This window comes from Eptatretus burgeri, chromosome 7 (assembly GCF_056783735.1).
Source record: "Eptatretus burgeri isolate ZD-2024b chromosome 7, Ebu_testis_v1, whole genome shotgun sequence".
NCBI classification, from domain to species: Eukaryota; Metazoa; Chordata; class Myxini; order Myxiniformes; family Myxinidae; genus Eptatretus; species Eptatretus burgeri.
Genome location: NC_140967.1, coordinates 69,860,458 through 69,888,432, shown reverse-complemented (window position 1 = coordinate 69,888,432; position 27,975 = coordinate 69,860,458). Strand labels below are relative to the sequence as shown.

General features: G+C 40.8%; 1 long non-coding RNA gene across 2 annotated transcripts in view; it reads left to right on the top strand.

Moving 5' to 3' along the window:
- LOC147023496 (uncharacterized) overlaps nucleotides 1–27,975 on the top strand; it is a 286,895-nt gene that overhangs the window by 191,087 nt on the left and 67,833 nt on the right. For both annotated transcript variants that reach the window (XR_015060226.1, XR_015060225.1), the window contains exon 6: nucleotides 19,367–19,489. This is a non-coding gene — a long non-coding RNA (uncharacterized LOC147023496). The remainder of the gene's footprint in view (nucleotides 1–19,366; nucleotides 19,490–27,975) is intronic.

The following is a 27,975-nucleotide window of genomic DNA, read 5'->3' as shown; positions in this document are numbered from 1 at the left end:
TCGAGTATCAATTTACTTCTGCACTGTGTCCTCTTTTGTAAATACGTGTATTTTCTTTTCCCGCATCTCATCAATCCTAGTTTTCTCCTGCTGTCCCTAATGATGTGCATTAAAATCGCAGTTATTGTGCACATACTTTTCCTCACCCTCGTTTATAAATACATTGCTTATATTATCAATGTACCTAGCTCATCATGTCTTTTCCTCCATTGGTTCAGCATAGTTCACACATGGTGTAGCCAGGAAGTTTTACCCCACTGATTGGCTCTTTTTAGCCAGTGTATACTTGGCGGCTCCACTCTGCTGCACCTGATCGGGTAGGTTAACGCGAATATGCATCGAGGGCACGAGACCTCCCTTGGTGCAGCCATCCACAGGTTAGGTACCCACTCAAAGTCATGAAACCCTGTCAGAATTGGCAGTACCAATTGGTGCTCGTGGTTGTTTAACAACCCGCCATTGCACGGAGTTATCCGTGCTCGGTGGCCTCAGGGCCTGGCATTTGAGAGGGACCTGAGTACTCCCCCTTGTGGCGAGCTTTGAACCACAGATCCACAATATGTTGCGTTTTATTTTCGAGCTGTGCACGGTTTAACCGCTTGGTGAGACATACACATTTACATGGGGCTCTTCACTTTCAGACCTGCAAACAGTCAATGACATCAAAGTCCGAACATGTGCCAAAATATCTGGTCGTTCAAGATTCCTCAAGTGATGAAGTATTTTTATGGCAATCAGTCGTGCTTACTTCTTAGTCAGATTGTCAGCTTTGTGCTCTTCGTCCTTCTTTGAGCAAAATCAGCATTTGGTTGTTTCCTCGGTATTTATTCAAGATCTTTGGAGTTTAGTGTTTCTCAGTAATTCTTTACCTGTAGTCATCTGTCATGACTGAATTTTGATAAATCCAAAATTTAAGTGACCTCAAAAAGCAGATTACAAGAGTATACTCGTTAGCAGCAGACTGAAAGGTGGCTGTGATGCAAATTTGCAAGTCCTCTTGCTCCAAGGAAGGGGGGGGGTGCATTCGTAAGAAAGAAGGAAGAGGTTAATTTCGGAAAAAGGGATGTGGGATGACAGGAAAGAAGAGAGATGTTTGAGATGTTGAGGAGGTAATAGTAAAAAGAGAAAGAAGTTTGGGAGGAGGGAGGAACAATGGTGATAGGAGGAAATAAGAATATGTGGAGGGAATATGATTAAAAACCACAATGTAAAATCTATCTCAATCTACACCTCCATCATTCTTCATTCCTTAGATAAGGTATGTAATAATAATTATCATAGAGATTGCATCGAACATCTTACCCCGTCTAAAGAAAAAAGACTTGGGAACAGTCTTTTCAACTCTTGCTTTGTGTTTCCGAGTATGATATATATTGGTTGTGTTTATGAACTTTGAATTACAGGCACCAAAGTAACCATTCAATTGGCATCACCATATTTGCTTGAACACTTAATCTCAGAGATACTTTGCCCTTGGGGCATGAATTTTGTATTTCCAAGTACTGCTAAACAGAAGGTTTTTGACAGTGCCAATTAGATAATTTGTGTTCTGCAGTGTTCAAGTACATAATTAAATTGCAATAAAATAAAGGTATAAAGGCTGTAAAAAATCATTCTTTTTTCAGAGGTTTACTGGTGTTCATGCAGCGTCTTTTACGCCATCTTATTTAACACGTTACATCAGTTATTCGTGCCTGTTGTTTGCGTCCTTTATGTCATCGTTTAAAAACAAGAAGTTTCCTGTTTGAAGTGATTTTCAATTTTGGTTGACAGCCAGGCAGGCAGACAGAGTTAAAAAAATTGTCTTCCTTCTCTTTGCACATATGCCATCAGGTCAAATTCAGAGCCAAAGTACTGCAAAACTACAGATTCGTTTTCTGATTTGTGGTCAAAATATAACATGGAATTGAAATGAAGTTGTTCCTCGATCATAAACTGACATTTGTGAACAGACAGACAGACAAAGTGAAGCAATTGCTTATCCCTGCTTTTTACTTCATGTGTGCAGGGAAGTAATAACTAATAATTATAATATTAGGAATGATATTTTGTACTCGTATCAGACACCCCGGTGAAGGTTCTCTATTATTTAAAAAAAAACATAAGAATAGCTTAACCTCTGCTAATCGTTCATCAGAAAACTCTACTAGCCTTGGAACCATCATAGTAACTCTTTTCTGAACCCTCTATTTATTTTCTATTACATGGCAACCAAAAGTGAACACTATTCTCCAGTGGGGCCAAACCAAACTTCTATAAAATTCCAGCATTGCTTGGCTTTAAATATAAGAAGGGTGATCATTAAGTCTGTGAACATGAGATTTCAAAAAGTCACTGAATTATTTTACCAACAAAAAATATTTTTCGACCTATTTCACAAAAATTTTGTGTAATTTTTTTTCCCCTTTTTATAAATAGTTATTTTACACCAAATTAGACCTTTTCACTAAACAAATCTTGGTGAAACCTTTTTCTGGACTTTTATATACAGTAAGTTAGATAATTACTCATCACATCTCATATGTTATGCCCCTCTTTATCTCCCTTAATATTATATTTTCTTACTTATTGCTGCCTCGTACTTCTTCATCCATATGCAGCACAAGGCTGCAGGGTAGTATCATTGGCCGAGGGCACAGCTGTGCTGCTGGTGCAATGCTCTCTGCTGGTTTGGGCAGGAATTTGGAATTTGTTCATGGTGCCAGTGATAGCTCACCAACTCTTCACAAAAGGACACCATTGGATCTTTAAAACCCACCAACAAATGCTGGCAGACAGGACACTTGGTTAACATCCATCCTAAGGACAGAACACACATTTGGGAATCATCAGGCTGGTGAAACACAAGCATGACAGTTTATAACTGGGTCAGGATTCAAACCCAGGTTAGAGAGCTGAGAGGCAAGTATGTATACCTCTAGACCATCCAGTCAGTCCTATGCCTTCTACTGAGTTGACTGATTTAACTGTCATAAAATTGCTCCGAAATCATTTTCCAACATAGAAGCTGAAAAATCTCTCCATTCATGTAATATACCTTGTTATCATTATCATTTACTTTACCAATTAATTATTGTTGATAACATGTCTTTCGTATCTGACAGTTTGGTTTTAGTTAGCCAACATGGTGGAGTAAAATATCTGAAAATAATTGTCCAAATTCAACCAGAACCTTCAAACAGAGCCACCTGTTCAATCGATTCCTGATGCATACTCAGAAGCTTACCTCTGAAGTTTGTTTGAACTCCCAGCCGATTGCCTTCCCTTAGTGTTGTGTTGTATAGCATGGAATTGGTTCAAGTTGTATGGAATAAATTTGCTGTGTGAGGCAAAACTCCATCTCAGGAATTCAAATGATCACAGATGTATTTTCTTTTTTCTGCACAATATGTAGGCTCATGAAAGAGCGGTGATACAAAGAGTAAACAGGCAATGGACTGAAGTTGGATAATGTGACAACAGTTGGACACAACAAGTAAGGGGGTGAACAAACAGCAAAAGAGGAGAGAGGAAGTGTGTAAGCACAATAATCAGCAATTAAGAAGGTTGAGTATAATTAGGTAGCGTTAATGGGGTATACGATATCGCTGGTAGACATGGGAGATGACCTGAGATAGTAATGCACTACCTGCTTTTGAAACTGTGAATATAAAAGTGGAATTGAACAGCCTCGGGAAGGTAGTTCCACAAACGGAAAAAAAGATAAACAAAAGAGTTGAGGTGTTGTGTTTCATAAAAGGCTGGATGTTGAGGAGTTCAACCAGGAATGGGTTACTGGAACAATGGTTACATCTTGGAATTTCGGGAGAGGGTGGAGGGGGGGGGGTGCTGAGGGTGAGAGAGAAGAGGTTGTTAAATTAGGGGAGAGACAGTAAAAAAAAAAAAAAAAAGGAGGTCACGGACTTGTCTGCTATGTGAGATGAACAGGCCTTGTGCTTTGGTCTTCTTGGAAGGTCACTATTCTTGTTGACAGCTTTACATTTCACAGATTCCAGGAAGAACAGATGTAATGCTGGGATGTCAGCCCATAGAAAAGAATAGTACTCCATTGAGTTTATAGGCTTTGTATCCTGTGAGTAGGTCTAATTTTCGACTTGGAAAGGAATGACTTAGAACGATGAAGGATCCCAAGTCTGCAACTGGCTTTGGAGGCCAGGTTTGTGATCTGGTTGGCCTGCAGAAGAGATCAATGATGAAAGTGAGGATTAAAATTTCAAGAGACTGAACCTCTTTCAGTGGCTGACCATGGAAATTGAGAGGTGGGTCCATTTGACAATCCTTATGGAGAGACAGGGTGAGAATGTGAGATATTCCAGGATTGAAATGCTTGTTCCATTTATCAGAACACTATCTAATTGATTGTATATCAGCAAAGAATGACACAGATCCTGTCTGCCTGTTAGTGGATTGAGTTACTCTACAACACTAGAGAGTTCATAGAACATGATACTTCCCACAGTATTATTTGTTCTTATGCAGACTGTGACTGTTAGTTGCATCATTGCTGGGAGTGCAGCTGTGCCACTGATGCAGTGCCCCCTGTTTCCATGAAGCTGGTATTGATTTTCTGACCTCGGAAGGATGACAGGCTGAGCCAACCCACCTGGTGTTATTCAATGGCACGACAGTGACTCAAACTCAAGTCTCTAAGACAAGGGGTAGTCAATAAATCACCTTAAAATGGCGATATAAATTCGAGAATGTAATGTGTGTAGTTGTAGATGACATATGTTATATCCATGTGTAAGAGTCATGTTTTGCCTGTTTTGGATCTGGCAACATTGAGCGTATGATGTCAGTAGAGCAGTTCCAAGATGGCCGCTCCCTTAGAAACACCTGCCACAGTGATAAACATGCGTCACCATATTGCATTTTCATTCTGCAATAGATTTCACTGGGATTCACACCCTCACTTCCCAAGAAACTGATGGCAGAACGTTGCTCCTCCCTGGTGCATGCTTCTAAGGAAGCCACCATCTTGGAACTGTTCGACTGACGTCATACGCTCAATGTTGCCAGATCCAAAACAGGCAAAACATGACTCTTACCCATAGATATAACACATTACATTCTCGAATTTATATCACCAATTTAAGGTTACTTATTGACTGCCCTTCACATTTAAGGTCAACTGCCTTAACCATTAAGCCAACACGAGGGGTGTAATCAGTTACCATGTTTTTTGTAGAGCCCTCACCAAGTGGCTTAATCACTCAAGCAAGCACTCTGTTCAAAACTGTTGATACGGAATGGCTGGCTACGCAAGCGCTACCTCGCTACTTGGTAACTGAACACACCCCAGGTCTACCCTGCACTGTGTTCAAGTATCGTACTTCAATTTTAATAAAATATAGATTTTAAAAATTGCTTAAAAAAAATCTGTAAGTTTAGTGCAACAGAAGCAGTCTGATATACATCATCTTTATACACCATGTACTTGATCACCGTGGAACACAGCGTCAATCGGCATATTCTTCAAACCGACCCTCACACATGGCACTCCCTCTCATGCTATGGATATACAGTATGGTTTTGGAACTATTATAAAGACTCGTATTTGTGTTCTGCAGTCTTTAGGTATATGATTCAATTTAAAGAGGTTTAAAGGTGTATAAGTATATTAATTCTGGGTTTTACCACCATTTTACCCCATGTCTGTTACATCACCCCATCGAACACATTACATTAGTTACATGTGTCTGTTTGTGTCCTTTATGATGTCCTTAAAAACAGTAAGTTTCCTGTTTGGAATGATTTTCAATTTTGTTTGACTGCCAGGTAGGCACACAGAGTAAAAAAAACTTATCTCACTCCTCTCTGCTCATGTGTGACGGGGACAAATTTAGTCAAAGTCCTGTAAACAAAAGACATGTTTTCAACACGAATTAGAACATAAATAGGAAGACAACATTCGATTCAAATAAGCTATTCCTCAATCATAAATTAATAAGAGGGACGGACGGACATGGACCATTTGCCTGTATGTTAACCCTGATTTTCGCTTTGGTGCACTGGGTAATCATGCGGAGGCATCTTTTAAAATAAAGTAGACTTGAGTTTTCACAAAAAAGATACTTGAAGAGGCATTTTGAGTAGAAGTTGGTAACATGTGTTTCTCGCCTAATTTAGAGGTGCCGACTCCAAAAACAATGAGGAAAGCGAGCTCTATTTTTAGTCCTTCACCTTCAAAACTGAAAAACAAAATGGCAACTGAAAAAAAAACAAGTGCAGGTGCAAGATTAACCCTCATCCTTCCAGCCTTTGTGGACCATAGGCCTAAATTTTGATGTGTTATTTCTATACGAGTTACACAATGGATTTCATGGATTCATTTGTTGACCTGTATGCGCCAGTCATAAATTTGTATGGTGTTTTCAGATTCCATCTTGCTGCACAGAGTTTCAGGCACATTCTGGCTAGGGTCCTAAAAGACCCCAATAGTTTTGGTTTATTATTTTGCATGTGTGCTTAAAGTGCATGACATTTGCCCTGAGCAGGTCTGCTAAACCGGTCCACTCAATCGAGGATGCCAGCAAGGAAGGTCATTGCTGGTTTTATTATATCTCCTGTTTGTTTTCCACTTATCACTTTTATTTGCATTTGCTTGAGCGTACTCAGCGGGGAGTCTTTGCTGACTGAGCCCCAAATTTGTTTTTCACTTATTATTTATTACCTACTTTATTTTGTAATTTCCTCTTTCACGTCATCCTCTTTGGGTGTGTAAATAGGAGCCGACTGCCCGAGACATCATAACTTGGATTCCTTTTTTGGGGGCGTTTATCCTTTTTTATTCTCATGATTTTACTCGATTCAGAAAGGTGATGGAAACCTTTCGAGAGGAAAAAAAGGAGAAGTTAAACGTCAACTTCTCTCTCTGGTGGGGATACATAGAAATGGTATCAACACTGTTCATGTTTACACGGGCCCAGCATGATGGAATATGGGACTTGCACTCACACACACTCCTTTACTTGCATGTTACCATTCCTTCTGAGATATGACCATTACAGCTCTTGGAGATGTGGTCCTGTATACCTGGCAGAGATGAAGATGTTACTAGCAGAAGTATTACCAGAGTTCCAGCAGGGAAACTTTGTCATTAAACAATCTGCCTCCAACAGGGAAGAAAGGAGGAGGCCTAGTTGTCATCACAAAGACAACCTCTGCCCGAAGCCGCTGGGCTCTCTCCTATAATACGAGGGTCCCACATTGCAGCAGTTACCCATGAAATGTATCATATCTACCTCTGTGACATAGCCAGTCACACTGAGGGAATGTCACGTGGACAATGGCGAGACAACACAGATGAGCAATCAATACATGAGCCTCAATACTGAAGCGTTTCCAAGTATTCACACCTGATATGCATCCACCTGTGCTGCAAAATATTGCCACAAAAGATCTTGAAAGTGAGAAAATCAGAGTCTCTGCTAAATGCCAGAAAACAAGGTTAACAGCAACTAGATACATTTGTGAAGGACAGGCTTCCTGGACAATCTGGAACACTTGCAAATCTTTCCATATATGATCCCATAAAGAGGAACAATGCTCCCACATTAGAGACACTATATGAAGTAGTACAACTCAACAGTGAAAGAAACAAGTACTGGCCTGAAAACAGACAGGAATGTTCTGCAACTCCTTGTAATATCTTGTGCATCTGGTGGTAATTGTGACATTGACAGGATCTTAAAACATGAACTAATGCCTGTACCACTTGCTCTTGCACAGATGAATGGCAGCCTGAGAACGGAGAACAAATCCATGTTGCCTGATGTACTGATTTCTTATATCAAATGCCCTGCAACGCTTGATCTTCGAAGTAAATCTGCATGTCTGGTGATAGATGGATATGCAAGACTTGTCTCCATTGGCAAATCAAATGGTTCAATGATATTTGGGGATTTAGCAAATGTTTTCCTGATGTCGTTCTTACAGTGAGGCTCATCAAATAGACAAATTGTTATTGTATTTGACCAGTATAGATATGAATCTATCAAAGCAGACACACTGCAAAGGCAAAGAAAGATGGCATGACCAATGTGATGTATGATTGAAGGAAGAGATGTTCCACTTCCAAATTCCTGGTCAGACTTTGTTGTCTTATCTGAAAACAAGGCAGGCCTGGCCCGATTCTTGTCAGAGGAGCTCCTGGCAAATGCATCAATTGACAGACATTGTCATCGCTGGTGGATTTGCAGATGAACAGGAAGTAAAGTAGTCTCCTACAGCCACAAACAGGGCAACACACGAGGAAGCTGTTATGTGACTTGCTCCACATGCCATCAATGTCCATTTTGATACAGTGACCATGTCAACACAGGATACAGATGTCCTTCCCCAGGCAAAAATGCTACAGTTAGAACAATAGTATATGAGAGTTGTATTCTCATGCTATCGTTGGTAACAGGTCCTACTACAGTAGTCTGCAGAGAATTAGTACAGAAAAGGAATGTTTCATATCTACGGGGAACCTGAATTTTTGCCTGGGGTAGCTCTTCTACTGGTATCACATTTCAGCCATGTGAATTGTGACCACCTCTGGATGATGACCGGAACTGCAAAGAGAGAAAACATATGCCCAATGATGCTGTCTATCACAAGCTCCGACACAGAGTTAATAGTGCACTTCTGCCATTCCATGCTCTTACCGGATGCGATACAACATTGTACATCTGTGGTCACACCAAGCAATTCGCTTGAAAAAACACTCCTCCATCACTATGAGCTGCTCGGTGATTTGGGAGAAGGAAGCCTGACACCCAGGAAGCTTAATTTGGTTGATAAGTTTGTGTGCATAATGTATGGCAAGGGCAATGTTGATTCAGTCGATTCATTTTGTTTTATGATTTGACCCACTTAACCTCAGAATTCGGTTTGGTATCCCCAATTTTCATATTCAACACACCCAAATTAGCTTAGAAAGGCAGCTTACCAACTTCTGCTGAAAAAAGTCCCTCGGCCTCTTAAAATGAGCCTTTTCAGGAGTTTGGTCCTAACTGAGGGGTTTCCAGAGCATCGGGAAGGTCGCTTTTGTAGATGAGGAACAAAACTAGGCCAAAACACTGCATCGGGAAACTCCAGCCTACACTGGGAGAGGGGAAGGAGAGGGTTCCAATGATAGCAGCATGTGTTAACTGCCTGACTGGATGAATTCAGAAATCCAGGAATGAAGGCAACCTTGTATGTAATAGGGAAGCAAGGTTTGTAAGCAGAACAAAATGCCAGAAGGTGTTGAATGTCTGAGACATGTCGAGGGAGACAGTTCTGGACCTGTTATTGGAGACGTATGGCCTCCAATCTTCGCTGAGAGAGGAGTCGCAGCATGTCCTTGAGTTGGGTGACCTAGATGGAATCCAAATTGATGGTCAGAGATCAGGCTGGTTGAATGTTTTTTTTTTTTATAACAGTCCATTTTAGTGAAGATAAATGGCATTCAGAAGAGCTTTTTCCTTTATTGCAAGGAAGTAGGTTGCATGGAGTCACACAATACCATGTTGTAATTGTTTCCCTCCACTACTGTACCCTGTGGAAGTGCTCAGTCTACTAAAAATCATTCAGAAAGATGATTAAGAGCACCTTCATTTATTTTTATTTGTGATAGCATTTGGCCTTTTTTGAACAGGTATAGGGTAAGGTTAATTGTAAAAAATTTTTTTTTTTTAAAAGACATGCAAAACAATACAAAAGTTTCGTTGACATGTCCTTGTTTTTTGAAGGTGTGTGTGTGTGTGTGTGTGTGTGTGTGTGTGTGTGTGTGTGTGTGTGTGTGTGTGTATAGTAAGGGGGGCAGGGAGTTGGCAGAACACCCACTTGCCAACACTTAGAATGATTCAAAATATGACAATTCTCAATCAATATTTTTCCCATTGTAGAGTACTTCGTACATTCATTACATTGTATTGAAGGAGGCGATCAAACTAAAATTAAAACTTCTTCCTCTTCCATTGTATTGATTACCATTTCATTGCAAAATAAAATGACATATATATATATATATATATATATATATATATATATATATATATATATATATATATATATATATACAGTATATAATATGTGTGTGATATTTAAAATCTAAATCAACAAGGTTTCCAAATTATTGCTTAGTTTGAGAAAAAAAAGAGGCCACAGCGGCAATTAAGCTGTTGAGAGGGTGGGGATGAGGAGGTAGAGGATCATCTAAACATTTGAACCTGACTATAGAGGATGGCAGGATAGCCCAGGGGTGTGAACACTCACCTCTGAGGTGTCTAAGCTGTGTTCAAATGTTCACCCACCCACAAACTGCCATCCTGGTGTTTTGCATGCGAGGCGATGCATCAATATGTGTCTTTACTTCCCTCAGATGACCGTTAAACTGGGCGCCTCGTCTGCCAGCATTAGTTGGTGGACTAAATTTCAAAATTCCTGCACTAACCTACAGGTGGCATGGCAACAGCAGCACAGCAGCACCCTTAGCAAAACTGACACAAACCATTGTCCCACGCTGAGTACCAAAGAAGAAGAACCAAATCTTGACCTTCTCCATATACTCTGTTCCTTTGATTGCCAGTTGAAAAAAATTGAATGACAATTGTTGGCTGATTAATCACCTAAACGAAATCAAAGGTGGAATGACCATCTGATTGAAATTTTAATCAATAAGGGAGATAATTGTTCATATGATTCTTACCTATTTTAATAGGAAAATGGTGGTCAAGTGCTAAGTACACTGAATTACTATCCCATAAGTTGTGGGCTCAATCTACCCAAGGGCAGCAGTATAAATGTCATATGTACTGCATATGTATTAAAGATTTAGATTCTAAGATTCTGAAAACCAATTTAGTGTCAAGAGAGTTACCATGTTATCACATTGTCATGAAAAAGTCAGCTGGCTCACTAATGACCTTCAGGAAGAGAGTAATCTGCCTGCCTAACCTCACCTGATCTAAATGTGGTGCCAGTCTACACATTATGGTTGACTCTTAAGGTAATCAAGGCATTTTGATGATGTGAACAAAACCATGACTCTTCAAAAAGCAATGACATCCAAAAATCCCCATAACTGAATAACAATGTCTTTTCCAAAAAACATTATTTCACCATTCATCTTCTCCCTTTATGAAAAAGGATGCAACAAAATATACAATTCATGTCATCATTTCATCTCTTCCCTTCTGAAAACTACTGCAGTTGATGCTTAAGAATTTAGGACTGGATACGTAAAGTGCCTTCAGAAAATATTCACATCCCTCACCTTTTGTCACATGATGATGTGTTGTGGCCCAAATTAAAAATGGATAAATTAAAAAAAATTGTCACCGATCAACACAAAATACCCCATAATGACAAAATGGGATTGTTTTTTTTTTTTTTTTGAAATTTCAACAAATTAAATAAAACTGAAAAACTGAAATCTATTTCATCAATAAGTTTTCAATGACCTGAATCAAAACTTCGTGGAAGCACCTTTGGCAGCGATTACATCTTTGAGTCTTCTTAAGTGTGTCTGCATCAGCTTTGCACATCTGGAGTTGGGGATTTTCTCCCATTATTCCTTGCAGATTTGCTCAAACTATATCAAGTTGGATGCGGAGTGTTGGTAAAGAGCAATCTTCAAGTCATTCCACAGATTCTCAATGGGATTCAAGTCTGGGCTTTGGCTGGGCTACTCAATAACTTTCATGTTCTTATTCTGAAGCTATTTCAGTGTTGCTTTGGCTGTAGGCTTGGGATCATTGTCCTGTTGGAATGTAAATCTTCAGCACAGTATAAGGTCTTTTGCACTCTGAAGCAGGTTCTCCTCAAGGATTTGCCTGTATTTTGCTTCATTCATTTTTCCCTCTCTCCATCTATACAAGTCTCCCAGTCCCTGCCGCTGAAATGCACCCCCATAGCATGATGCAACCACCATGCTTCACAGTAGGGATCGTGTTAGATGAGGATGAGCTGTACTACGTTTACACCAGATGTTGCGTTTTGGGATCATGTTCGATGAGGATGAGCTGTACTATGTTTCCACCAGATGTAGCGTTTTACATTCAGGCCAAAGAGTTCAATGTTTGTCTCATCAGACCACAGAATCTTTTGCCTCATGCTCTCAGAGTCTTTCGCGTGCCTTTTTACAAACCCCAGACATGCTGTCATGTGCTTTTTTCTCAGGATTGGCTTCCATCTGGCCACTCTCCCATAAATCCGAGATTTGTGAAGTGCTTCAGAGACTGTTGTCCTTCCAGCAAGTTCTCCCATCTCAGCCAAGGAACTTTGTAGTTCTGCCAGAGTAGTTATTGGGTTCTTCCTCACCTCCCTGACCAAGGTCCTTCTTGCCTGGTTGCTCAGTTTGGTCCGACGGCCAGCTCTATGAAGAGTCTGGGTAGTTCCATGTTATTTCCGTTTCCTAATGATGTAGCTCACTGTGCTCTTGGGAACTTTCAACACTCTAGAAATTGTTTTGTACCCCTCCCCAAATCGATGCCTCCACATAATTCTATCTTGGGGTTCTACCGGCAGTTCCCTTGACTTCATGGTGGAGTTTCTGCTCTGGCATGCACTGTCAACTGTGGGACCTTATATATAAAAAGGTGTGTTTCTTTCTAAATTATATCCAATCAATTGAATTGGCCAGAGGTGGACTCCAATCAAGTTGTGGAGACATCTCAAGGATGATCAAAGTAAATTGGATGCACCTGAGCTCAATTTAGAGTGTCATAGCAAAGGGATTGAATACTTATTCATGCGAGATATTTCAGCTTTTCATTTGTAATTGATTTGAAAAAAATTGTAAATAAAAAATTATTCCACTTTGATATTATGGGGTATTTATGTGTATAGCAGTGCCCCCCCCCAAAAAAACTCAATTTGATCCATTTTTAATTCAGGATGTAACACGACAAAATGTGAAAAAGTCGAAGGGTGTGAATACTTTCTGAAGGCACTGTGTATATCCCTTGGCTTATGGATATCGAACTTGCAAATAGCCATTATACTAAACTACAACAAAGAGTCTTCACGCTACCACTAAAGATCACCCACAAAGCAATATACGAAGGGAAATGAAACTTATATTGCTGCCAACAAAACAGGCCTCTCACCAGCCAGTCATCATTATACAGCACAAACATTCTTGACGCGCTCCATGAGCTTCATGTTCACATCTCAGGAGGATCATCAAGCACCTCTGACGTCCATTTCTCCAGGTGAACAGTAGCACTATCGAAATTTTCACTCAAGCATTGATCGAGCTGAACAATCTTTTTCATTATTCCACATATGATTTGCCATAAAATGTTCCATGAAAACAAATTAAACAGCTTCAGAGATGACAGACAAACGATCCTCATTCTGGGAGCCTGTTGTGTGCAGTAAAAAAAAAAAAAGAGTGGTTTTGAAAATATATTGTTTTATGTTTATTTAAGTATCAGTCTTTTATAAAACCACAATAGCAATGTGCAGATGATTTACATTTTTAATAACCATTATATAAGGATAAGAACATAATGCCACAACATCACTTGTAGTCCTTAAAGTGCATTCATGTAGATTATGCAATGACCTAAGGAGACATCAACAGCTCATATCAATAAAAACACATGGTATGGTGTTACAAAAACGACATCAAGAATTGTACTCGCTGGTTCAAAGGTCCTACCTTGGGATTTTAAACAAATTAAGGATTTGTCAAAGCCCATACGTCTCTGGCTATTGCAACGGAGCAACCTCGATGATGCAGAATATTGCTGTTTGCACAGGCCAACTGGCAGGAACTTCAATCTGCCATCTTAAAAAAACCGATTGGACCACCAACTCCATGTACCACCTGATATTGATTCTGTCTGGGAATACTTTCACAAAACTCTGCTTTCTTTCACACACTGGTTTATCCCCTCCTGTCTGCGGCTTTCCTGCCCATCATCTAACCCTGGTACAGTGAACCATGTGGGGAGGCGGTTGCAGTCAAGCAGCTTACTTTCTCAGCATGGAAAGCTAACACGACTGAGGGTAACTTTAGTTCATTTTATAAGGCTCACAATAACTATACATCCATCCTGAGACATGCCAGAAAACACCGTCTTGCAAATCTCAGTCATGAATTCTCCAACCAGTCTCCTTCCTCAAAGGTCATGGTGGCACCTTGTCAAATATGTCTCTGGTATATGCTCCTCTCGACATCCCGTCGCTCACTTCAAATAGCATTTCTGCAAACTCTGCCTGAAATAAGGCAGAATATCTAAATTCTGTCTTTGCCTCCAAATCTCTTGAACCCAACCCATCCATCTTTGTCCCCATCTTACTCCCTCATACTGTCGACTGGACTTTGTATCCTTCTTAACGGAGAAGGTAGAGAAAGTTCTGTCCAGCCTTGACAATGACATCAGTACCCATGTTCGCAAATGCTGCTCTACTGTTCTCGCTTTCCCTTTGTCTACCATATTCAATCTGTGCTTCCTCCTTTGGCTGCCTCTCATTGGCCTGGGAGTCAGCAAACATCACTTCTGTCCACAAGAATGGTGCAATAACTCATCTGATCAACTACAGACCAGTGAGCTTACTTCCAAATATAAGCAGTGTTTATGAAATCCATCACTGTTGCTCCTGTCAAATATTTCCTGCTTTCAAACAGCTTGATCTCTGATGAGCAGTGTGGATTATGTCATGGTTGTTCAGCTATGGACATGCTGCGACTCCTTTCTCAGCAATGGCGAGAGGCCCTAAATCTTATTTAAGAGGACAGGACCTTCTCTTTGGACTTCTCCTTGGGTCTGGCATTGTGACTTTCTTGCCAAGCTCTCTATCTGCGGCATTAAAGGTCGCCTTCATTCCTGGATTCCTGACTTCCTCCACTCATGCAGTCGATGTATTGCTATCAATGGAACCTACACTCTCCCCTTCCAGTGAGGCTGGAGTTCCCCAAAGCAGTGTGTCAGGGCCGAATCTTGTTCTTTATCCAGAAAAATGACCTCCCTGATGCTCTGGAAAACCCTCTTTTCCTTTTTGCAGATGACTCCACATTGTGCTGTGTGGTACCCTATCCCACTGCAAGACAGACTGCAACTGCATCACTCTTTGCTGATCTGGAATTGATGAGATGCTGGTCTGATAAATGGGCCATATCCTTCAATCCTGGAAAATCTCACTGTCTCACTCTGTCTCTCCAGAAAGATCATCAAACTAACCCACTTGACTCTTTCCATAGTCAGACACTAGTTAAGGTTCAGTCTTTTGAACTTCTTGGCCTCACTGTCAGCCGTATTCTCTCCTCGTCCAACCACAGAGCAAAGCTGGCCTCCAAAGCCAGTCGCAGACTGGGCATCCTCCAATGATCGAAGTCTTTCCTTCGAAAATCAGAGCTACTCAGTTTACAAGGCCTTTGTCTCAATAGAGTACTGCTCTCCCCTATGGGCTGGTGCCCCAGCATCACATATCTCTCTTCTGGATATTGTGGTATCTAAAGCTCTCAACATTATTGAATCTCCCAAGATAAGGTCGAAAAACAATGTATGTTGCTTTCACTTTGCAGGAAAGTTGGTGGGACAGTACGCCTGTTTGTTTTTTTTAACCTCCTCTTTTCCAACATTGCTCCCTCTGATTTTTCAGTCCTCTGACTCTCCCCAGCAACCCCAAGAGACATGTGTTATTCCAATAACCTCCTGGTTAAACTTCCAAAATCCAGGCTGAATGTGCACCTCTACTCTTTTGTTCCTCACTTCTCCTGCCGATGGAACCACCTTCCAGAGGCCATTCTTTCCCACTCTTCCTTCCAAGGCTTCAAGTATATCACCACCTCGTGTCATCCCTTTCCTGATCCACGATTTTTGTTCCTCCCATTGACCCTCCCTAATCTCTCTCTCTCTCTCTCTCTCTCTCTCTCTCTCTCTCTCTCTCTCTCTCTCTCTCTCTCTCTCTCTCTCTCTCTCTCTCTCTCTCTCTCTCTCTCTCTCTCTCTCTCTCTCTCTCTCTCTCTCTCTCTCTCTCTCTCTCTCTCTCTCTCTCTCTCTCTCTCTCTCTCTCTCTCTCTCTCTCTCTCTCTCTCTCTCTCTCTCTCTCTCTCTCTCTCTCTCTCTCTCTCTCTCTCTCTCTCTCTCTCTCTCTCTCTCTCTCTCTCTCTCTCTCTCTCTCTCTCTCTCTCTCTCTCTCTCTCTCTCTCTCTCTCTCTCTCTCTCTCTCTCTCTCTCTCTCTCTCTCTCTCTCTCTCTCTCTCTCTCTCTCTCTCTCTCTCTCTCTCTCTCTCTCTCTCTCTCTCTCTCTCTCTCTCTCTCTCTCTCTCTCTCTCTCTCTCTCTCTCTCTCTCTCTCTCTCTCTCTCTCTCTCTCTCTCTCTCTCTCTCTCTCTCTCTCTCTCTCTCTCTCTCTCTCTCTCTCTCTCTCTCTCTCTCTCTCTCTCTCTCTCTCTCTCTCTCTCTCGTTTGTGCCCAATCGTTGGCCCACTACCCCATTGTCAATTTTATCCTGCTCTTCCATGTGACTCATACTTGTAGAGAGGGAGAAAAAAAACAATCAGTGCAGTTGTCATGCATTTTAGCCAAAAATGGCTTTCATTGTATTTATATATATATATATATATATATATATATTTTTTTTTTTTTTTCACTGAATAACTTGATACGTAAAACGATTTAATTAACAGTGCACATCTCAATGTTCTCAGTTTGTTATAAAATCATATTATGCGTTAATTTACACGATAAGAATTGCATCCTTGCATACACATCACTTGGCTGTTGGTTTGCATCATTTACGGAGATGCTGCTGCTGTGCCGCTGATGCAGTGCCCCCCCTATAGATCATGACTTAAATTTCGAATGTTGTCAGGTTACGAGCACACAAACTGTTTTTGAAATGTATCACGAGGATATTCAACACACACCTGTGAATGCAGCAGATGGGACAGTCAGCTTATATCCCCTCTGAACGTCGATGTAATCCCCTGCCTGTAAAAAAAAAAGCACAAGTGTCCCAGTTTTGAGTTGGGTTTGGAATCGAACCCAGACTTTGATCAAAACTGGCTACACTACCTCTATGCTGTCCTATCCACCCAGTGGAATGTACAAATTAGGATAATTTGACTCATGATAATGGAATCCCAGGTTCAAATCTCAAACACTGTTTTGATTTGTACCTTGCCTATAGATGCTCTTGTAATTCACGCAAGAGAACACCGATATCTCCTAATCTCTTTTTTGACTATGCCAAGTATGTGTTAGCTCCACCTTTATTTGTTTATTTATTTAGTTGTACGCAGCCTGTACCTGTTTGGCTGCATCATACTCTGGGGGTGTGGCTATGCTGCTGATGCAGTGCCCCCTGTTACCAATATGCTGGTACTCATTTCGCCAACTTCAGAAGGATGACAGACTGAGTCAACCCACCTGGTGTTACGTCAACAGAACAAAGGGGGTTTGAACTCAAGACCCAAAGATCTTAAGCTAGCCACCTTAACCGTTCAGCCAACGCCAGGCTAAGCTCTACCATAAGCCTTAGACAGTCAAAAAAAAATCTTCATACTCAGTCACAGCTCGGTAACAGAGATAAAAGATTTGCTTCAACGGTTCTTCTGCTCTTGGAATATTCTAGCATCATATTGTGCTGCTGGATAAGCCTTCTGGAAACAGTCTCTCCGGTTCCCTTCACTCATGACTGCCTGATTTATCCCACATATTTAAATACATGTTGCATGTATATTCTACACTCGTCTTATGTTTCTCAGACAAACTTTCTGGCCTCAGCCGTCCTCCTTGATTACATCAACCGTACGTTTTCATCACATGTCTGTCTTTCTGCCATATGGTTGCTCACACTGGTGTCAAACAGGCCTCTAAAAGCATTTCTCAAGGAATGCTATGTATTGAGAGTAGCCTATGTTTTGCAGGCAATGTGTTCTCGGCACTTGTTTATAGAATCTTCGATACTTCCAGGTGTCTTCGAAAAATGAGTTGGGTGTTCACACAAGTAATTTCCTGAATCATGCAGTGACAGCAGGAAGTGCCTTTTATGGGTCACGCTCAGTGTATGGTAGAAATTGGAAATGCATTTCAGGGCTTTAATTAACCAGCTTATAATAAGGTGCAACTGATTGGTGAGGGCAGTTAAAGGTGTCTGCTGGATACAGGTGGGAACAAGAATGGTGAGGGTAATGCAGTTTAATTTCAAGCATATTGGTTTTACTTCTTTATTTTAGCTTATTTCTGCTTACCTCCTCATTGTGTGTTCCTGATGATGATGGCAAAAAACAAACAGTCAAACTTAATGTTATTACTTGTGGTGATACCTGTGACAACATTCAGGTGATGAAAGGTGTGAGATTTCTTGTTCCTCTTGTTCCTCTTCTCATTCTGTCATGGTTTATTCCACCACATGACACATCAACCAGGCTCACCAATTGCTATATATTGAGTGCTATCTTCTGTGCTTCCTCAAAGATGATTCGATTATGACTGCAAATTGCAATTTACAGCATCAAGCCATTTAGTGGGGCAACTTAGCATAACAATTGTGCATTTTGTGAGGAAAGCACCAAATTTGGCACACTCATAGCCTATCATATTATGAACAGATTTAGATATTGGGCCATCTCAAAATTTTTGATGGCAGTGGAAAATGGCTGCCACAGCCATCAGCGGCTGAATTTGAGATGGCCCAATATCCAAATCTGTTAATAATATTATAGGCTACTAGTGTGCCAAATTTGGTGCTTTCCTCACAAAATGCACAATTGTTATGCTATATTTAGCTAAGTTGCCCCACTACAGGATGACAGTTTATAGTTGTGTTGAGATTTGAACCCATGCAAACCGCTCAGAGGCAAGTGTGAGAATCAAAAGAGATTGCTTTGAAAAAAACTATGTACCTGGCCAAGATGTCATTTTACATCGTCATTTGCTTCTCTTTTTTGATTTACATCATCTAACTTATCCTAATTCACGTGATGTCAGTGGATAATATGACATTGCATAATTAAACCAATACATCATTCATAAACCAATCTATGCAAAGAAAAGTACTGTATAAAGTGCTTTCGGGAAAAACAGAAAAAAATGAAAAAGGGAATGTATGGCCAGTTGGATTTGTTTCAAACATTTATCAGAACCAAAATTAACTTTCTATCCAAGATTTTCTACAACTTGGCGTGCCTCTTGTCGCTTTGTTGAGAGGTTAATCAAAAGACAGTATGTTGTATTTCACAAATGTATCGCGTGTCGATGAGGATGTAAAATGAAGTAAAACACACGAAAAAGGATATTTTATAATACGTAATTGTTGTTGGCATGGTTGTGGTTGTTGGTGTTTGTTTCTCCTTCCATGGACTTGAAATATATATTTCTATTGCTTTGAGAAGTATTTTGATATTTCCATTTGTGTGCTCCTCCCATATCCTTGTGAAGGATTCCTGCTGTTGGAGAATGATAAATATTACCGTTGGAACGGCTACATTTTGGATCTGCTCTAACAAAGCTCGGGATCCCGCTTCTTCTTCCTCAATCTTGGAAACACTGAGTTTATAACAGGCAAGTAAATGTGATTGAGGAATGAACTTTTGTTTCATGTAAATAGATTATTGTCATTCCAACCAAGAAAATGGATCATCACCTTTCGAACAGTACCATTTGTATGATTGTACGACAGCAGAAACCCTTTAGAATAAATTGTTACGGACGGAGAAACTTGGCTCCTTTTATTACTACAATTTCAATTTGTACGGTATGTTCATATACCTCCTCAATCATAAGTGGTTCCAAAAGAGCAATATCTAATACTAGTGGGGTATTAGCTTACACATTGTAATTTTGGCTCTGTAATTGAGAAAACACATTATTATGGCGAAGAGCTCGGAAATCGGGTGTTATCAAATGTATTTTGCTTTGAAATTCACAAAGAGAATCCATTTATAACCTTTGTAAAGCACTGTGGTGAAGCAGGAGTGTTTATCCGTCCGTCCCCGAACTAGTCCTTCAGTTTTGGGGTTCCTTCTGCGGAACGTTTTGGGGTCCCAGCCGGGGTCCGACGGTGGGTGGAAGGTTCCATAAATACCTCAATACAATGATGATTTTGAATTTCGATCCGTATGAAACTGCTCCCGATCAGGATATAATGTCAGAATGGCGTTTCTCTTCATTTACATCACAAGTATTTGTATATATATATATATATATATATATATATATATATATATATATATATATATATATATATATATATATATATATATATATATATATATAACGAGAACGAGAGTTTAATATATAGAGAAAATATAGAGAGATCGAGTTTAAAGCAGAATGAGGAAATTATGTCAGGGGTTCCACCCATGACATTTGCAGATTCAACATTTTGTAGTTTCACCATTTTTGAACCCAATTCCTTCACGAATTGGTTGTCCAGTGACTGTCCAGGCCCTCCCGTGAATAGCACAGGTAACTCACTCATATAAAATAACCAATTGCTTTAGAAACAGTCATACGGACAAAATAAAACGTGATCGCTTGTATGCTGCTGAGGTTAAATATCAAAACCTCCAAGATATGGGATGAAACTTTGCCGCCACAGTTCCCATAACTAAGCAAGCAGGCATACACACTCACCCGCTGAGAGTCTCCAAATTACAGATCCAAATACACCCATATATGTACCTCTACCTTGTAGCAACTACCAACTGCACATCCTGATTGGGACAGGAACTGTACCACCATCCACTGTAGGGCGCTCAGCAAGCAGCTTAAGCACTCAAGCAAGCACACTAATTAAATGGTGGCAGGTGAGAGCAATGTCCGAATGTCCAAACTATGCCCGTATTAGACAAATGAACACTTTTTAGGAGTCGGAACTGCTGATAAGTTCAAATCTGGAGCTTAAATTTTGTATTTCTGCTTTGTTTAAGAGATTCTTGAGGTTACGGCATGTGCAGAAATGAAATAAAGCCACAAACGCTGGTATCTCTGAGCATTTATAAGCATTGCAATGTACCCAGCGATTCATAGCTATGATGAACAGGCATTCGATAATATGAGTGAGGAAAGTGAAAAAAACTTAATCATGAAGAAATCGTCGGGGCTTGTTCCGAGTCAAGGCATGGTTGAACAGGCCAAAAAACATGGCGGCTTCAGATGCCAGCGAGGTAACCCAGGATACGCCTTAAGACCCCAGAGAGTGAGGTGGCCACGGATCGCCTGATTAATGATATAATTAAATAAGGCCGTTAATTCTCTTCAAAAGGGGCATTTTAATTAACCCAAACACCCAATTTTCAGTCATGCACTTCTTTGGAGTTCCCTTCGTATCCATGCGAAGTTTCAGGCTGATAGTTTTCATGGTTTTGGAGTTATGGAGGAGACACACTTACACACACACACACACACACACACACACACACACACACACACACACACACACACACACACAGAGTGATATTTATTAGTATAGATATAAAACTTTTTAGCTTCTGACCCACTGACTGATTTAAAGATCGGTACCTTCCCGGTGACGTAGAAAGCTGAAATTTTGCACGCCGATGGGCATTTAAGCTGATACATCGGAAAAATCACAGAACCATTGGAAAACATCCATAAATGAAAATATAAATAGATTAAAAAAATGAAAATATATAATTGGAAAAAATAATGAAAAAATGCAGGTGAGCAACCAGAGACAAAGAGGAAGCACGGCAATTATGTGTGCCGATGGACATCGAAGCCGATTCGCCAGGAAAAATCACAGAACCATCAGAATGCATCTGTAAATGAAAATATAAATTAATGAAAAAAAATGAAAATAAATAAATGAAAAACATAATGCAGGTGAGCGACCCGAGGCAATGGGGAAGCACGTTCATCATTGCTTGCAATGTGTGAGCATACCCCGTTAGTATATAATACAGACAAGAGAAGTTGGTTGAGATAACGTGATTCGAATGTCAATTTTGGGAACATCACCTGCACAGAAATAAATAATGATAATAATTATAATAAAATAAATAAATGCAGTAAAGAGTAGTTATTACAATATTTAATATTATAAAAAAAATGTCCAACAGATCACCACTTGACAAGGTAGTAAGAAAACAGACAAACACATAAAAGAGAAAACATTGACATCGCCAAGGTTTTACTCCTTTCTTATCAAAACAAATCAACTTAGGATGAGAACGGGTAGTTGCTGGTTTCATCAATGCACATTCAATGCATCTCCAACACCTAATTATGATCACACTAATCCCACTGAACACTTACACAACACATTCCCCCTCCTTTAACATATCTATATAAATATTTTCAAGTGTTTGTGTGTTTTTGTACGTTATTCTTTCATGGTTGAACCATAACACCTGGAGGCCCCAAATTTTGGGTGGAGGTACTTCAGGATCTGGGCAAGGTTTAAGGTTGCACATGTTGGCCTTGACATTCATTATGAGGGCAAAAAGGCCGCTATAAAGGGATGTGGGGTCAGGCAGCGCTGCCACCGGCCTGCAGGCAAAAGGTAACCAACCTTAGGCCAAAAACTCCATAGCTTTCAATGTCCAATACATCCTGAAACCGCCACCGGAAAAAAGCTCACCCAGCCGGGCAGCGCCGGGTATCCCCTGCTAGTACTGTATTAATCAATTGTTACTTTCTTCCCTTTCGAGTGGGAAAGATTCACTCAGGAAGGAAGACCATAATGGGTAGATTTTTAAAATATAAACTTGTTACTTGTAAAATCGAAGATTTTTCAAGTATATTGGTCAGTCGATTTTGTTATTCTGTCTGTCTGTTTATCGCCTGCAGGTCACAATTCTAAACCGATCATCAATAAAGTTTACCAGGTTGTAGAGGTAGTCTCAACTGAGAAGCCTATTGATTTTGAGGTCAAAGGTCAAAGGTCATCTTGAGGTAAAATTTCTAAAATCATTTTAAATCCGATTGACTAGAAATTTGAACAAGTTTTGCATATCGCATCACTGAATTGTGAAACCAACTATTTTTGAGGTCAAAAGGTCAACTCAAGGTCATACTTCTAAGATCACCAATTTTTATCTGAAAAATCATCAATTTTCATCTGATTGACTTAAGAATTAAACAGCAATTTCATAGTGCCTTACTGAATTGGGAAACCAACTATTTTTGAGGTCAAAAGGTCAAAGGTCATCTCAAGGTCATACTTCTAAGATCATCAATTTTTATCTGAAAAATCATCAATTTTCATCGGATTGACTTAAAAGTTAAACAGCAATTTCATAGTGCCTTACTGAATTGGGAAACCAACTATGTTTGAGGTTAAACGGTCAAAGGTCTACTTCAAGGTCAAATTTCTAAAATCAGCAATTTCAATCTGAAATGATCAATTTTCATCCAATTGACCTGAGCTTTGATTAAGATCATCAATTTTAATCTTAATGAATGGACAAGTTGATGTATCTATGGCAACCTTTGGAGAGAGGGGTGGATTTTGCAAGTATCGTGCTCTGAACGGCATCTTTTTCTTGTTTGTGCCTTCTCATCTTTTCAACAAATCCACCTACGATAATTTTATACAAAAGGTTGCTCCCAACATCTCATGCTACTTGCTGCCTTTGCAGTCTTGCAGAAAGTGCTGTTCTCTTCCTTTCTTTTCCTCATCTCATCCTCGACAAAAGCAAAAGCTTTGTGTTCTTCTTCTATGGCCACGCCTTCCTATTTGCACATGCTCCAATAACCTATTTGTATCTCAATGTATTTTCTGCCTCAACAACTGCTTCCACATAGCTTCTTACCAATTGTTACCTGTACCTTTGTTGTTATCGCAAGAGAGTCGGTGGAATTCAGGAACAAGCAATAAAGTCTTACCTTAGCAAAAAAAAAATAATCCTTTTTGGGGCTCATGGAAGAAGAGCAAGGAAAGATTAGTGTTAAAAAAATTCCAACCTTTGATAATGTTCTCAACATGAAAAACAGCTTTGTGGGTTTATCATAAAAGGCAACTATTGTGAGTGAGGGAATCACATTAAACCATCTTTTCAGACATCCGTTAAACATTTGCTCAATTGGCTCTAGTCTTTCCAAGATAACATCCCACATAAGATGTCATAAAAGCCTTCGTAACAACTTATGATTGTAAGAGCTTCACTCAAATGTGTCTGGTACCTTGCTGTTAAATGAATCAATGGCTCTCAGACTTTCTTTTGCAATGATTGGAATTTTAAAGTTACATTTCCTGTCTGACAGTGGTACCCTATGCCATCTGCCAAGCTCTTAACACCCTGCTGCTTTACAGTTGGTAATTCCTCCTCCTCCTCCTCCTCCTCCTCCTCCTCCTCCATACGCTGCGGGTTGCGTCATTGACTGAAGGCATGGCTGTGCCATTGATTCAATGCCCCTATTGCCAGTACACTGGTACTCAATTTGCTGACCTCAGAAGGATGACAGGCTGAGTCAATCCCAGCTGGTGCTAATTCATTGGAAAAACAGGATCTCAAACTCAGGACCCTAAGGTCCGAAGCCAGCCACCCTAACTGCTAAGCCAACACCAGGCTTAGTTGATCATTCTTCATACAGGAAATAATTGCACTCAATAACATCTTTTCCCAGCAGCAGGAACATATTTTTTCACTTAAATCCATTCCACAGCATAAGGTCTTCTCCATTTGCTTTCTAAAACCAAACTATGCAAGTGGTATCCTGCGTGGTTAACTCATCCATGGAAGCCCTGAGAGGTGGCATTGGTTTCTCTCGTATTGTTCCCCTTCTCACTTCTTTACCAGCTGTAATTGCTGGATGAATGAGCATCAACATTGCCAAAACAAATCAAACAGCTCTATTTACCTAATGTGCGGTGACTTAAATCAGCATTCCAGGTGGCTTGACGTCGGTCCTTATACTGCTGTCAATAGTATTGTAGCCGGAGTCTTTTGTGACACTTCCAGCCTTCTCCAGTCTTTTGGTTTCCCAACCCCTATTTCCCCGAATAGCTCCACCTCTCTGCGAGACTTGATCATGTCCAAATTCCCCTCCAACATTTTCTACATTTTCTCAGCTCCCCTTTGCTCTTTAAATCATGTTATCTTCAAAGTGTCAGTCTTTCTGTAAGTCTCCAGGGAACATCAAAGTTACCACCATGTCTGGCTTTTAAATAATGCAGATTGATTTGGCCTACAGTCTACCATTTCTCCTACTGACTGGTTTACTCTTGCTTATCACTGGACATAGACAGTAACTGGGACTCATTTCTCACCACACTACTCACTCCTTCATTCGTTAATTCCTTCATACCTCCAGATATCCTGCCCATTCCCGTTGTTGTGATTCATGTGTTGACACAATTTTCAGAAACTAGCATGCCTTTTCCTCCGAGAAAGCTAACCACAGCAATTAGAACCTGCAGCCTACCCTGAAAGCTTTCAACCTTGCCCAGCATTGATTATTGCAGCAAACCTTAAGACTAATCTCTTTTCCTACTCTGATATCTGATCATCAGTTTGGCTTCCACCTATGTCATTTCATCTTGAACATGATCCTCATTTAATATCAATCAACTCATGTGTACGTAACATGTATTTTAATGGAGAGACCCATGTTCTCATTTTTTCCTTAAGTAAAGATTGGCTTGTCCTTGCGTTAAATCACCCAATTTAATTATAGTGTCCACAAATCTTCTTCTTCTTCTTCTTCTTCTTCTTCTTCTTCTTCTTTTGGCTGCTCCCGTTGGGGTCGCCATAGCGGATCATCCGTCTCCATTTCGCTCTGTCCTCCACATCTTCCATTGTCACACCAACCACCCACATGTCTGCCCTCACCACATCCATTAACCTCCTCTTTGGCCTCTTCTCCTCCTACCTGGTGGCTCCATCCTCAGCATCCTTCTCCTGATATACTCCGCTTCCCTCGTGTGCACATATCCAAACCATCTCAATCTCGCCTCTCTCACTTTGTCTCCAAACCGTCCTACCTGCGCTGTCCCTCGAATATACTCATTTCTAATCATGTCCATCCTCATCGCTCCCAACGAGAATCGCAGCATCTTTAACTCTGCCACCTCCAGCTCCGCCTTCTGTCTTTTTGTCAGTGCCACCGCCTCCAAACCAAACAACATAGCTGGTCTCACTACCGTTTTGTATACTTTCCCTTTCACTCTTGCAGCTACCCTTCTGTCACAAATCACTCCTGCAACTCTTCTCCACCCACTCCATCCTGCCTGCACTCTCTTTTTCACTTCTCTACCACACTCTCCGTTACTTTGGACAGTTGATCCCAAGTATTTAAATCCATCCACTTTCACCACCTCAACTCCTTACAACCGCACCATACCACCACCCTCCCTCTCATTTACGCACATGTACTCCGTCTTACTCCTACTGACTATCATTCCCCTTCTCTCCAGTGCGTACCTCCACCTCTCGAGGCTCGCCTCAGCCTGCTCCCTACTCTCCCTACAGATCATGATGTCATCCGCGAACATCATAGTCCATGGAGACTCCTGTCTGATCTCGTCCGTCAACCTGTCCATCACCATTGCAAACAGGAAAGGGCTGAGAGCCGATCATTGATGCAATCTCACCTCTACCTTAAACGCTCCGTCATTCCTAGCGCACACCTCACCGCTGTCACACTGTCCTCATACATATCCTGCACCACCCTCACATACTTCTCTACCACTCTCAACTTCCTCATACAATACCACAACTCCTCTCTTGGCACCCTATCGTAAGCTTTCTCTAAATCCACAAACACACAATGCAACTCTTTCTGGCCTTCCCTATACTTCTCCATCAACACTCTCAAAGACAGTGTCCACAAATAACTGCTCCAAATTTAAACCTTGATAAAAAAAGTGATGAATTGGGATACAAAAATGCGATTTGCTGAACCTGAAAGAACATTTCTCAAAAGTTTATTGTCAAGATTTGTCAGAATCATCCTTTATCATCAGTACACTTCTATGTGAGCACTCTTTGTCATGCGTAACATGTCGAGGCGATACTCAATGTCCTTCCAAGTTTGATTCAGCATTCCTACATTTATGTTCTCCATTGCAGCCCTCATCCTATTCCTCAGATCCATAATATTGGTAACCCTCATTACCAATAACACACCATGTCCTTCACATAATCCTAAATAAGAAAATCCAGGTGGGTTATGTGTGGAAAATGTGGTGGCGACATAATTGGACCGTCACACCCAATACATCGATCATTGGAGAAATCACACACTATCAGACTCCAGTGTGGGGGAGCTCCATCCTGTCGGAATATGACCAATGACTCAGTCATGCATTAGGTCACACCAAATGTCAACCTTTGGGCTGTTGTGGTCAAGTTCTGGGACGTCATGGGCAGATTCAGTGCCCCCAATCCTGATGTTATATCTGTTAACCTTCCCTGGAATGTGGAAAGTGGACTCATCTGAGAAGCCCACAGATCGTAGGTATCCATCGTCTTCATTTCAGCATTTCAAAATGTCCACTGCAAAACACCATGCATCACGTGTAGTCCGGCTTGAGTGCCTGCAACATCTGAATGCTCTACGTGTAGAACTGCAGTCACGTGTGCAGCACTTTACGTGCTGTTGAGCAGGTTAGCTGCAGCATCTCCCTGACGGTAGTCTGAACTGATTTGTGGGGAATATGCGACTCTAATGTGTTCAACATCCTCACTACTTGTGCTTGGCTGGCCAGCCCCTTCCCCTGCAGGATGCTACCAGTCTCTATTAAAAGTTTTTGTGCCTCACACAAATCGTTTTTCTTGATGGTCTCAGCTGCAGCAAGTCCTTCCTCTGCTATCCTCAAGTTATAATAATGCACAAAGTGTGATGCAATATGGCCTCCACAAGGCCACCAATATGGCTCTTCCTTCAATATTTGAGGTTATGAAAGACGAGGCTCTCCATGTAAATGAAATATCATTACAGGAGGGTGATCTCAGGATCCAGTTCTAGCTCACTGCAGACAGATTGGTCACCTTGCAGATTTTTCCTGGCTTTATTTTGGTCTTGCTACTGTCACACTCTCAATAATGCCGAACCCCTGCACCTGCAGGTTGCATGTGTTC